Source organism: Pongo pygmaeus, chromosome 12, assembly GCF_028885625.2.
Source record: "Pongo pygmaeus isolate AG05252 chromosome 12, NHGRI_mPonPyg2-v2.0_pri, whole genome shotgun sequence".
Taxonomy (NCBI): domain Eukaryota; kingdom Metazoa; phylum Chordata; class Mammalia; order Primates; family Hominidae; genus Pongo; species Pongo pygmaeus.
In genome coordinates, this window is record NC_072385.2 from 133749105 (window position 1) to 133760365 (window position 11261).

Consider the following 11261-nt stretch of genomic DNA (forward strand, 5'->3'; position numbering starts at 1 on the left):
GGATTCATGTTACTGTTTGCCTTAGTTTTTTTAAATATTTTTAACTTTTCTCAAGTGATGGTTTATTAATTGTGTCACCTTAAAACTTATTTTTTGGAGATGTTTTCTCCATTTGACATGCTAAGCTTGCTCTCCTGTAGAGTAGCTCTTTGAGGGACAGGCCCAAAACCTATTAACTGAAGTGTTAGCAGCACTTTGGCTCCAAGATGCGTTTATGGAATGATAAAAATCAGCGAAGATGAGCCTCTTGGCTGGCGGCACGTTTATTATTCCTCCTGAGCCCCCGGGAGCTCTTTCACACAAACTTTCCCTGGTCCACACAGACTCACCGCTGCTTCATATTTTACCATTCACAGGAAGGGACAAGCCCTTCATGGAAGACGCGGGTAGCCCGGGAGCTCATCTGTCAAAGGCTGGGGCTCTCAGGCAGTGCTGGGGAGGGCGGCCCGGGAGGCACAGTGGCTGTGCTGGGGAGGATGGCCCGGGAGGGACAGTGGCTGTGCTGGGGAGGGCGGCCCGGGGAGGGACAGTTGCTGTACTGGGGATGACGGCCCGGGAGGGACAGTGGCTGTGCTGGGGAGGGCGGCCCGGGAGGGACAGTGGCTGTGCTGGGGAGGACGGCCCGGGGAGGGACAGTGGCTGGCTCCCACCCCACACCTTTCCTCTGCTTTAAATATTTGGGTTCCCAGTATTCTACTGCTTTAACATGTGATAATTGCTTCAACAATAAGAGGGATCTGCAGAAGGTATTGGAGCAAATCATTACTGTGCAGGAGGGCTCTGGGGCAGAGCTTCTGAAGCAGGAGCCAGCGTCATTCAACCTGGGGGACAAACCCTGTCAGAAGTGGAAACGGCATTTTTAATGAAGATTAAAGCCCAAATATGGAAGAAAAAAGAGTTTGCTGACACTGGGCCGAGTGAGCGTCTAACACAGACGAACAGTGCTCTTTACAACTCCAGTGCCAGCCCAGGATCAGATATTCTTACCAAAGACTTGGGGGTTTCCTGGGACAAGTCACCACCAGCAGGACCCTGCGCCACTGGGAACCGTGCCGCCACCATCAGAGATCCGTGCCAGCACCGGGGGGAACGTGTTGCCACCACCACCAGGGAACCATATCACCACCAGGGGGAACACGCTGTCCAAGGTCTCCCTGGTGTTCCCAGACCATGTCTTCCATCTTAAGCCTCCTGCACGGCCCAGCTCCATTCAAACATGGCTGGGAGCGCCATCGGACAGTTCCAGGCACCCCCAGCACTGAGGGGTAGATGCGTGGCTGTCCGGCAGAGACTGAGGCCGAGGAGCTGCCATCCCTGTCTCCACAGTAAACAGCGCCGAGTGTGGGCTGGGAGGGGTCGCGTTTCCCAGGTAAGGCAGTCCCCGGCGGCCAGGCCAGGCACATGTGAGTGTGAGGGTCCACCTCGCCTCCGTCCACGTGGGCCCTTCTTCCATACCTGCCTGGACATGGTCCCCAAGGCCATGGTCCTGCCTGGCCCTGTCTCCTCCCACTAGACGACCGCAAATGGACCCTGCTGGCTCCACACACTGGTTCCGGATTCGCTCCCCTGAAACTATCCATCACGCGGTCCCTTTGGTTACAGTTTTCTTTACCATTTTGCTGCTGTACCCTGGCAGCGCTGAGAGGTGCCCAGCTCCTTAACAGGTGCACGAGGCTGTCCACCACGTGGTTCTGCTTCGACCTGATGCATTCCTTCTCTAAACCTAATTTGCCGTGTCCTTTTTATAAATTGTACTCTGTGCTACGTATTTTAAAAACATCAATGAATGTACACCTCCAATCATCTGCGTTAAGTAGGGACTACCATTAGCTACATTTCATCAACGAAAAACAAAAATATCAGAGAAGCATAAGCTTCACAGAGACAGAGACAGGTGTCACAGGGCAGGAACGGCAGCCTTTACCCTGTACTCTCCCTCGCAGACACAGGACCCTCCCAGCCCGGCCGGACGCTACACACCATGGGCTACCGACTTGTCTTCCTAAGAAGAGATCATCTTAGCTCCCACAGGCCCCCGTATGCTTTCAGAACACATGCATGCTGTATTTCACTCATATGATAACTGTTTGAGTGCATGAGTTAAATTCCTAACCAGCCTGCAGGTTCTTTCAGAGCAGCAATGATTTCATTTGCATCCTTAAATCTGTTCACTACTTAGAACAGTAGATCACCTCAGCAGGTCTTCCCTTAGCCAGGGATTTAACGGTAGAGTTTGTCCCTCACAGATACGGCTGATTCTATTCTGTGCGGAGCTGTTTTAAAGGCAATGTTTAGAAACTATGGGTGTTCTTGTGTTGAGGGGCTATGGCGATGAGCACTCAGACCTCCCCTTCCAGCGGGGGCCTCACTGGGGAGCTGCCTGAGGCAGGACCCTTCACCAGCCTGAAACACCACAGATAAGGAAAGGAGAGCTCAGACAGATGCATCTGAAATGACTTCCCACCAACCATCGTTATCAAAATTCAATGGTCTGTGTGTCACTTACGCTAATTAGTAGAGATCTCATCTGAGGACTCGAGTTTCTATTTTTCACTGATGCTTTTTAATTTGGCACCAGGCTTCAGTGACTTTTAGCAACAGCAAGAGAGTGCTGGGTGTTTGGGAACTGCCAATTGGGGTCAGTAATGGTCTGGTTACTTTTCCTGCACATTCTGAATGCAACCTTTTCATGACAGGGGATGGCAGGAGTCGGCCCTCTTTACAAGAGTTGTGTGGATTATACAGAAGCTCTACTGATATTTCTGCTTCCCTGGTCAAGATAGGCAAGGCCTGTACACGATGACAGTGTGTTCATAAATCCTGGGGGTTCATCTGCACCCCATAGACACACTTGGTGTAGATTGTGGCAGATGTGGATTGAGATGGGTGGTATTAAGTCTCATTAGAACCTTACTTGACCCTAGGAAATTCCTTAGAACTTGTTTCCATCTAACTTTTATCTTGAAGGTTCTTATTAACAATTATCTAAGCGATCATGGGGTTTGGGGTTTGTGGGTCCCAAGGCTAAGCGCTGCCATGGAGAGCAGCCATAGGCAGGTTTCCTTATCTGGAAAATGGGGCATAGGAAGGATGAGCTCCCACTGCCTCGGGTGACCCCGAGGACCCCAAGAGCTGGGAGTAGTTCTGTTCTCACTCAGGGCCTGGACGATGAGTGACTGGAGAACAGGGAATGCTCACGTCAGAGGAACACTGTTTTACAAGAGCAAGGAAAGAGAAAAGCAGCTGAGAGTGAAGCAGCCATTTACCTTCTTGCAAAAATTAAACCCTGCAGGACCCAAGGATTATACTAGAGTCACCGATGCTTTGAGAGTTAACACGCAAGCATGAAGAGCTGGTTGTGGGATAGTGTGTACAGACTCACAGACAAGACACAGCAGAGTGAGAGTGGCTGATGCGTGCACTTGGCTTTGCTGGATGTTGGCTGCTCCTTCCTGACACCAGTGAGTCCTGCCTTCCTGTGTGGCCACCCTGCTCCACTAGCCTGGAGGTGTCCCTGGTGCCGGCCGCCCCCCGTCCTCACACACAGCCCCCTCTGCAGCCTCCCCAGAGGGTCACACTTTGCCACCGTCCTTGGCTCGGCCACGGCCCAGTAACGTGGCCTGCACCCACGGTGCAGCAGTTTTTGCTGCTGGTTTCCCACATGACTTAACCAGAAGCTCTCGTCTGGTTCTGGCTCTTCTTTGCTGCCTCCAAGAGGACATTTGTGGTGGCCTCCACTGTGTCCTGGGTCTGAGCCGGGCACCCAGACCCCAGTTCCCTAGAAGGAGGTGCAGGAGGAGGAGGGGTACGGTTGAATATAATACTTATATCGGGTACGTTGATACTGACGGGACTGCCCTGTGTCCCCCAGCTCCCATTCTTCCTCCCCAGCCCCACGTGGCACCAGGCCCCAGCTCACCCTGGTTGGTGGGGATGCTGGATGGTGCATGGAGCTGGGCTTGGAGTTGGAGTCTGAGTTTCCGGCAGCTGTATCTTCAAGGAAAACTCCATCCCATGTTTTTGGCACAAAAACAACATGCTGTGCCAGGCACAGGTGCACCCCATGGAAAAGCTTGCAGCTGGGAATGCATTTCCAGACGGAGGTGGTGTGCTTAGTCTCAGAGATATCCCCAGATTCAGTGTGGGTTGGGTAGATTATAAGCTTGGGGATTTCTTAAGAAGGTAAGAAATCGGAGTAGGGATTTTGTTAACTAAAAACCAAGGGACAATCTCAGGTGCAACCGCAGGATTTCACGCAGAGGAAAAACACGTCTGCTCTCTCCTTCACCTCCTTCCCACCTTTCCTTTTTCTGATCTCCAAAATTTTTGGAGTGTAGTGAATGAAGAAAACAAAGGAGATAATAAAAACTGAAAACAGAGACTGTGTTAATTCTTAGTCTGTACTAACCACCTCTTGCATGTACAGGTGAAAGTCACCATGGTAGAAAGGAGATGTTTTTAACGAGGCAGGTCTGGGACTAAACCTCTCTCTCCTAATCCGCTTCGTGGCCAGGGGACTGGGGATTAAATGCATTCATGGATGCAACAGTCTTCTTTGATGTGGCAATTATTGTGATGATTGGTTTTTATGTTTGTTCACAGATCCCAACCTCGAAGGAGCTTGGAGGCAGGTCCTGTGTTCCCGGGTGGAGCCAGCTGGGCAGCTCCTGTCCGTAGAACAGAAGAGTGAGCAACAGCAAGAGCTTTTCTTTCTCATTTGGTCGCAATGGGCCCTGTCTGGGCTGCTGACTTTGCAATCTGGCTCTCAGAGAGGGACAGGTCACTGACACTGAGGGCAGCCTCCCGCCTAGACTGTGACGAAGAGGGTGAGTGTTAGCAACCATGTCTGAGTCCTGGAGTCAACACACGTGGCCTGCCCGGCAGGTTGGGGTCATGGAAAGATAAGGCTGGGAAAAGCTCAGCCAGCAAGAAAGAGTGAGCAAGCCCTGTGCATGCAAAACCCGTGGGAGCCACGCACAGTGTGACCTGGGACTCAATGTGCCTGGGATTTCACTGTGCCTGGAGGCCCGCAGTGCCTGGGATTTCACCATACCTGGGGTCCTGCAGTGCCTGGGGTCCCGCTGTGCCTGGGATTTCTCTGTGCCTGGGGTCCCGCTGTGCCTGGGATTTCTCTGTGCCTGGGGTCCCGCTGTGCCTGGGATTTCTCTGTGCCTGGGGTCCCGCTGTCCCTGGGATTTCTCTGTGCCTGGGGTCCCGCTGTGCCTGGGATTTCTCTGTGCCTGGGGGCCCACAGTGCCTGGGATTTCACCATACCTGGGGTCCTGCAGCGCCTGGGGTCCTGCTTTGCCTGGGATTTCTCTGTGCCTGGGGTCCCAGCTATGCCTGGGATTTCTCTGTGCCTGGGGGCCCACAGTGCCTGGAATTTCACCATACCTGGGGTCCCGCAGCACCTGGGGTCCCAGCTATGCCTCCAAGATGAATGAACACCACCCATTGAGGACGTTGCTTGTGAGGGGCCAAGGCTCGAGTGCCTAAGGTCCTGCCGGTTCCAGACGAGGGGAGCTTGCATCGCCCACGCTGGCTGCCCTCCTCCCAGGGCAGGATGTGGCTGTCCACCCATGAACTGGCTGTGCCTGCAGCTGATGTGCGACCTGGCCACTCTGCACCCGGCTGACTGAGGCACAGCTCTGGAAGCAGCACAGACACCAGGAGAACGGTGGGGGTACCCCCCAACGCGGCAGCCCCACAGGGTCCAGGTGAACAGTGGGTATCCCCCCACAGCCCCGCAGGCCCAGGTGAATGGTGGGTGTCCCCCTCCAGCCCCGCAGGGTCCAGGTGAACAGTGGGTGTCCCCCCCATGCTGCAGCCCCGCAGGGCCCAGGTGAACGGTGGGTGTCCCCCCATGCTGCAGCCTCGCAGGGCCCAGGTGAACCGTGGGTGTCCCCCCACACTGCAGCCCCGCAGGGTCCAGGTGAACCGTGGGTGTCCCCCCATGCAGCAGCCCCACAGCGTCCAGGTCTCCCGCTACAGCCACCTCATCAGAGACGATGGTGCCCAGAGCACTACGGGGTAGAGACCTCACACTGTTGAAAGTAGAAGGTTTCCCTGGAATTCTGAACCTGCTGCAGTAGCTTTTAGAACTGAAGTTGAGAAAAGTACATTTTCACTTAAACAAAGGCTGAGAGAATGTGTGGCCATCACACCCAAACCACAATAAATGCAAACAGGATGAAGAAAAATGATAACAATTGGAAATTCTAGTTCACAAAAAAGATTAAAGAGTGCCAAAAACAGTAAATGGTGGAGGGAAAATTACTGTTTTAATGACATCCTCTGGAAATTACAACATATGCAGAAGAAACATCACTGACAACATGGTACAGAAGCTGAGAGGAGGGTGCGGAAGGATTTTATATTTACATAAAATGTTATGATCTTTATTTAATATGAGACTTTAAGTATTTATATTTTAATTTCTAAATGACTCACTGAAAATAAATAAAACAGGAAGTCATAGTTAAAAAAAAACCACAAGGTACAAAATCCATACTAAAAAAAAATCAAAAAACCCTTATTAAACAAACAAACAAACAAACAAAGCAAAACTACGATAATCCAGAAGACCAGGAAGGCGGAACAGAGGAAATAACAGGTTCAGGTGCCGACTTAAACCCAACCACAGGAATAGCAGATCTGCACTGACTGAACACTGCCACTGAAAAAGAGACTGTCAATGTAGGTAAAAAGCAAGCCTCGATATGCTTTTACAAAGAAACATTCTTTCAAGATAAAGATACAAATAGATTCAAGCTGAAAAGATGGATAAATTTATACCACAGAAATGCTTGTTATCAGGAGGCTGCACAGGTGTATGGATGGCAGATGAGACAGACAACAGGAATGAACAGCATCGCCAGGGACAGAGAAGGACATTTTATATTAATGAGTCCACTTGCTTAGAAAACCTAATGATCATAAGCATGCATGCACCTGATACAAAATAACAAAATATATGAAGCAAAAATAACCAAATTTAAAGGGTAAATGCTTAAATTCACAATTTGACAATTCTAATACCTATATCTCAGGAATTAATAGAAAAATAACAAGAATAAAATGACAAGATAGAAGAGATTATAACTAGAGCACTGGGAGAAAACCGCAAATCCAGTATGCTTAAAATTATTAGTCGATAATTTAAGAATTATTTTAAAATGTAGGACATTAAAGAAAGGTAAATAGGCTGGAAAACCTACAAATCAACATAAGAAGGAAGTGGAAAAGGAAATGTCAATTGAAAATAATTCTGGAGAAAGGAAAAGAGAATCAAGGATAAAGTTTTGCAAATCCAAAATCCAAAATCACATAATAGAAATAAGTTCAAATATATCACTTTTTCCTACCAAACACAGAGGGATTAACCTCACATATTAAAATACAAAATTATCAATAGCAAAGCAGTACTTTCAAATTAAGGGCAAAAAAGAATGGAAGTGAAACTACTAAGTAAATATTCACAGAAAGCAAGTAGCTATAGCAAAATTAATCTTAGTTCAAATACAATTTAAGGAAAAAATAATAAACAGCAGGATGGACACCACACGTGAGCAGTAGAACCAAGGAGGTGACACAGGGTTAAGTCCAATGCTGACCTCACCTCCAGGACACACATGGAGACTAACGGGAGCAGATCGAGAGAGGAACACTGGGGATCGTACTTCTCAATTTAAATGGAAAATAGACAAAAATCTTACGAGTTTATTAAAGGTTTAAAAATCACAACAAATACTGAATATACATTATTTTCTAGTACATGGTAATACTTACCAAATGGGACCATATTAGGTTGTAAAAGAAATTACAAAAAAACTGGAGGTGGGAACCGAAGAATTAATAGAAGTAAGAACAAAAACCAAACCCCAAACCCCACATATTTTGGGGAAAATGGCACAGTGATTAAATGGTAAATCACTATAAATGTGAAGGGATTCACCTAGAATAGAGATAAGATGCTAGAGTTCAATCCACAACCAGTGACAGCCTGGCATTCTGAAGGACGGCACAGGAAAGGGTGTAGTCCGAAAGGAGTACAGAGAAGGACGTCCTCAGGTCCCAAATGGAGAAGGATGTCCCTCAGGTACTGCATGGAGAAGGATGCCCCTCAGTCCTGGATGGAGAAGGATGTCCCTCAAGTCCTCGATGGAGAAGGATGAACCCCTGTCCTGGATAGAGAAGATGAACCCTGAATCATGGATGGAGAAGGATGTCCCCCGGTCCTGGATAGAGAAGGACACACCCCAGCCCTGGATGAAGAAGGAGGCCCCCCAAGTCCTGGATGGAGACAAATGCCCCTCAGTTTCTAGATGGAGACAAATACCTTTGGGGACCTCATGGAGAAGGAGGCCCCTCTCCCATCCTTCACATCCATAGTTGTCCTGACCTGTTAACGTAGAACAAAGAGATTTGGAGAAATAAACATGGGGTTAAACTTTACTCCTAACCCTTTCAATCAACATTTTATAAATTCTAGATTTCATTTTATAAAAATGAATCAAATGTATAACACAAATACCATATAACAACAGATTAAACCTATTTTTCTAAATCTGAGTCCTGGCTACGGTCTCCATTATTCACTCTACTTTTCTGTATGTCTAAAGCTTTTCAAACTTGAAAATAAAAAAGTACTTTGAAGAAAATGTGACTGTTCAAAAATTAGTTTATTCTATGGGCTCCTTTGGAGGGGTTATGATCTACTAAAATTACTAGTGGATATATATTACAAGCTCAGTGGTGGAAACAGACAATAAGAAAATATTCTATTTTGTCAAAAATTAGTGTTGAGTGAATATTAATCAAAACTTTAAAACGAAAATACATGGACGTAAGAATAGATTATTCCACTTAATTCTCCACTGACTTTAAATCTAATTGCTAAATTTACCCTTTGCCCATTTCCCCTCCTTCAAATCTCCCAGTAACTCTTCATTTTCCTCTCCTGTCAATATTCTGTTCTCATTTATTTATTTTTTCCTATTTCCTGGTTTTTTGAACAACTCTGAGGGACTCATGTTTTGCTTGTATTAGAATGAGTTCATTACACAAACCCCTTAGGCAACAAGACCCTCACCAAGGAGAGCACCTGGAGACTCCAGACCATGGAGCCTCTCCTGGTTTTGACTTAGGCTACCTGACAAGTGAGTTTGAGTTACAAATTGTTTAATTTTTTAGATCCCTTATGGAAAAAGAAGGATTTTAATAACCATTCATTTAAAATGCACATGGACATTTTACAACTGACATTTCTTGCCGTTTCTGTGCTGTGGCCTTGTGAGTAACAGCCTCTGAAGAACCTCACGATCCTCATTCTACCTCAGGTTCCAAAGGGCAAAGCCGGAAATCTGTGGATAGAAAACACGGAAACATTCAGTCTCTGAAAGAAAAGGCTATAAACCAAAGACGGGAACGGGGACAGAACGTCACGCTACTGCCTGGTGGCATTTTGTTTGTTTTTCCTACCTTGCCGCGGATGGAACGTCTAAGCCCAATCCAATGACTTGTCTCCTCAGAGAAGCCCTATGAGACTCCTTTCCTTACAATCCCGACTTTCCCTTTTCAGGTGAGAGGAGGCTCTTCTAGGTCAAGGGTTAAGTAACGTCTGCAAGTTTACTTGGCCAGTGAAGGGCGGGGTGGGAGTCAGCCGGAACCTTCCAGAACGTGAAACCCATGCTGCAGGTGCCATGCCGTGCGCTCACCCTTCGCTGGGGTTTATGCATCTGAAATTATGACATGGGAAACGTCCACACCACACATGTAACACGTATGCTTTCTGTGCCCTCCAATCTGGTAAGAGATGGGGGAGTTTTTCTTGTTTTACTGATTTAATATGGCAAAGGCCTTTCACTGGAAATGGAAGGAAATGTCCCTCGCCAGTGCAGCCGGGAAGCTGTGAGGACAGTGTGGGGGGGTGGCGGGGGTGACGATGACCCAGTAGAAGGGAACGGACAGGAGAGGAGACGCAGCCATAGACAGTGGGGGTGGAACGGGGATGACGCGGCCATGGAGGGTTGGGGTTGGGGGGCGATGACCCAGGAGAAGGGAACGCACAGGAGAGGAGACGCAGCCACGGACAGTGCGGGGGGCGACGATGACCCAGGAGAAGGGAACGCACAGGAGGGGAGACATCAGCCCAGGCGCCCTGTGATTGAATTTGCATTTTTGGGGGAGCCCCACAGGAAGCTGGAGGAGTGTGAGCCCAGACTCCTTCTTCAGGAGGCCACCGTGGCACTCGTGGTATCCGTGTGAAGAGCGGACTGAGGGGCGGGACGGGGAGAAGCTGTTTCCGCCAGGAGGAGGGCGCTTCCGGCGGGAGAGGGCGGGTCCTGGAAGATGAGAGGCGGCCCCAGCCGATTGGACCAGGAGGCTGGAGACCCACGAGACGAGGCTCTGGGTGACGGAGTTAGGCAGAGGAGGCATCGGATCAGGGTTTTGCACAAGGGGGTGGATAAATTGCTGTTTCCCGAGGGTGTATTGGACCTCACCACCCTGGTGTGTCTGTACGCCTTGTATGGTCTAACCATCAAGTCTGGGTGAATGGACTCCGCCAAGGGCGTTGAAGCTCTCAGATGTTTCCGCAGAGAACGGCGCTTGGAGCCGACTAACCTCCTGCAGGAAACAGCAGAGGCGTCCGGGGCTCCGTGTCCTCAGATAGTGACCGAGAGGGTGCAAAAGGGCCATTTTCTGAGAACACAGCCAAGAGCTGCAGTGGGCTCTACGTCCTCCCACGTGACTAGGAAGAAACTGACGCCTTCATGTCTTCAGACGGGGTCCAGGAGGGACCGGGGCTCCATCCCAGGGCAGCCGGGTTCTTGTTCCTCCTGAACGCTAGCTGGTCCCTCTATCTTGAAAACGTTTTGTCATTGAAGTAAGGACAGGGTGTGCTTATCTGCAGCCAAAACAGTCTTCAGTGATGCAAATGTGCAGGTGACCGAGTCTCCCTGATGCCAGTGCTTTCCGAGCGTGCGCCTGGAAACCCGGGCTGGTCGGTCCCAGGCTGTGCAGGGCGTTCTGCAGGTCTTACCACCCAGAGCCAAGGTTTGCTCATGTATGAAAGTTAATCTATCTCCACAGCCATCCCCACAGCCATTTACACCAAAACCATGGGAAAATGGTATACATTTATCCGAGGGTAGAAGCAAGCACAATTGTTTCCTAAAATATTCTGTAAGAATGCCCAGAAATGCAAGCACACATGAGGTCCTAGTGCCTGGTGGGGACCTGAGGTCCCCTTTCAGGGAAGT

At 49.1% G+C, this 11261-nt stretch overlaps 1 long non-coding RNA gene across 1 annotated transcript; it reads right to left on the minus strand.

Moving 5' to 3' along the window:
• Positions 1-6269: 6269 nt before the first annotated feature.
• On the minus strand, positions 6270-9716 carry LOC129030574 (uncharacterized). Its single transcript, XR_008500701.1, has 4 exons — positions 9481-9716; positions 9263-9362; positions 8339-8401; positions 6270-8183 (listed from the first exon to the last, which is right to left on the minus strand). It is a non-coding gene; the product is annotated as an uncharacterized LOC129030574 (long non-coding RNA).
• Positions 9717-11261: the final 1545 nt, after the last annotated feature.